Here is a 2,439-nt window from a genome sequence, read left to right as displayed (position 1 = left end):
GCCCCTGCCCCAGCCACAGTGTTGAGCACAGGGGGACTTCGGGGCTGTGCCCACATGTGCGGAGCTCTCGCTGAGCTTCTCCCCCAAAATAATTGGACAGAGGATGTCCAAACAGCGTGTGCGCATGCTGGTATTGGTGCAGACTTGTGCATGCATGGGGAGGTGTCACAGTGGGAGAGAGCCCAGGACATGGCACAATGACCCCAGAGACCAGGACCTCAGAGACTCAGGAGTCCCCCCGGGAGTGCAGGGGTGCAGTGTGGCCTCCCCAGTTCCCCCCCCTGGGGCCAGGCTAGCCGTGCCCCTGACAGCAGAGCGCTGGCACAGAAGTTTGCTGTGCAAAGCCATCCCAGCATTTGGCCTGGCTCAGTCCAGCCCTAATCACTTTCCTAACTTTTTTCCTACTCCATTTTCCCCCCCATCTATCCTTAATCCTCCCCCAAGGACAGGCTGGAACTTTGCCTTTCCAGCGCTGACCTCTGGACCCTGAGCACAACCCCAGCCCCAGCAGCACCTGGTCGGCTTTGGAAAGCCCACGACCTGCAGCTCCTCACAAAGCCGTGATTTAATCCACAGCCCCGAGAGCAGGGCTTGAGGGCTTGTGGCCAGCTGATTAATAGCCAGTGAGTCTGCGGGCTCTGGGCCTCCCTGACTGCCGCTGCCGCTGCAGCTGCAGAGGTTTTAATGCAGAGCTGCAGAGAGGCCTGCCTGGCTGGGACTGCGGAGAGTGGCGTGGGCGATGCTCTCCGAGTGATGGCAATGCACCCCTGCTCCCAAACCCACCAGCACCCTGGGCTGGACCCTCAAAAATCCTGCCTGGGGGAATCGTGGGGCCACAGCCCGGTGGGCAAGGCAGAGGTCTCTGCTAGCAGACACCTTAGCTCCTGTCACCACTGGATGTTTTGTCCCAGGTCTGTTTGCAACCCTGGTGCACAACCCATGGCTTAGCTCTCTGCTACAAATACACCTGGCAGCTGCTAAACACTTGCTGTAAATGCAAACCTTTCCATGTGAGCACCACCCCCTCTTGCTGGCGATTGATGGGCTCCACTTGTGCCACCCGCCCCGCCCTGTGCATGGACAGACTCGACTGCGAGTATGTCCCTGGGTCCCAGGAGAGTGAAGACTGCAGTGAAACTGTTTGTCCCAATGGGGAATGAGGGCTGCTCCCGTCTGAGTGTGAGCTGAGGGGGTGACACTTGGCATTCCCATCCCATCCAGCATCCCAGGGGCTGTACCCACTCCCCACTGTGTTGGGCAGGGGGCAGGACCAGTGCCGTGGTGTCCCTCTGTCCAGGGGCACGTCACGAGCTGTACAGCCACTGGCTGCTGGTGCTGCAGCTCGGGCGATGAGCGGGAAAAGCGGGAGGCCTGGAGGCTGTCTCCCCAGCCCAAAAGTGTTCCATGGGTTCTGACAGGCTGGCTTTGTGCAGGGGAGCGTGCCATCTATGGGCTGAGACCCAGGACCTTGTATGCAACCACTGTCCCGCAGGAGATCCACGGGGTGTCTGGGATGGACCTGAATCCCACCCTCCTTGCAGGGTGATGCAGGGCGAGTACGGGCAGGGGCTACTCCCATGCACCCACATGGGAGGTGTTTTTAAGGGGATGAGCTTTTCCTCGCTCATTTCTCCCAAGCGGAAGGGCAGGCTGTGCCTGGAGGAGGGGGGTTGTGGCCAGCAGAGCCCAGCACCCAGGGCTGGGAGGGGGCACAGGACGCTGCACATCAGGGGTCTGACCCTTGTGATGCTCGGACCACGTGCACCCTGCGAGGCAGCCTCCAAATCTGCAGCCGTGCCCTGACATGGTCCCTCTGGGTGGAGGGAGCGGGACACCTCCAGCGGATGAGGGAGCTGGGGGGGGACCCTTTGCACAGGGGCCAGCTGGGTGTCCACCTCCCCGGAGAAGAGAGAGCCATCGGCGGGGGGAAGCAGGGTGCAGGAGTGGCCGGGGCTGAGCAGAGCCCCCACGCCCGTGCCAATCCCTCATCTCGGACTGCATCGGAGGAGGCAGACCTCCCCCCGCCTTCATGCCTGCCTTGAAGGCCAGGGGGGCCTCCCGCTCGGCCGGGGTATTTTTTTCAGGCTCGCCTCCCCACACGCAAAGGCAGGCCTTGCTTCCAGCCGCACTTCTAAGCCCCCCCCCGGCTTTGGAGGAGCTTCATTAAAAGGAAACACAAACCAGAAGCAGAAGGAAGCACTTTTAAGTTGCTGGCAGCTTTGCCTGTCTATGAGTTATGAGGTCTTGCTTTATTCATGGGGCAGAAAAAAATGCTTATCTCCTCAGAGTCCATTATGTTTCATTTGGAGCCCGGGTGCAATTGGTGCTTTGGCAGAAATATCCCCCCTGTCCCGCTCACCCTTCCGAAACTTTATCTCCCTTTTTCATTACTGGGAGTTGCGCTCACCCCGGTTTATCAGCGGTGATGGAGTGGATTGC

This window comes from Egretta garzetta, unplaced genomic scaffold, assembly GCF_000687185.1.
Source record: "Egretta garzetta isolate BGI_Z169 unplaced genomic scaffold, ASM68718v1 scaffold368, whole genome shotgun sequence".
NCBI classification, from domain to species: domain Eukaryota; kingdom Metazoa; phylum Chordata; class Aves; order Pelecaniformes; family Ardeidae; genus Egretta; species Egretta garzetta.
This window is presented reverse-complemented; position numbering follows the sequence as displayed.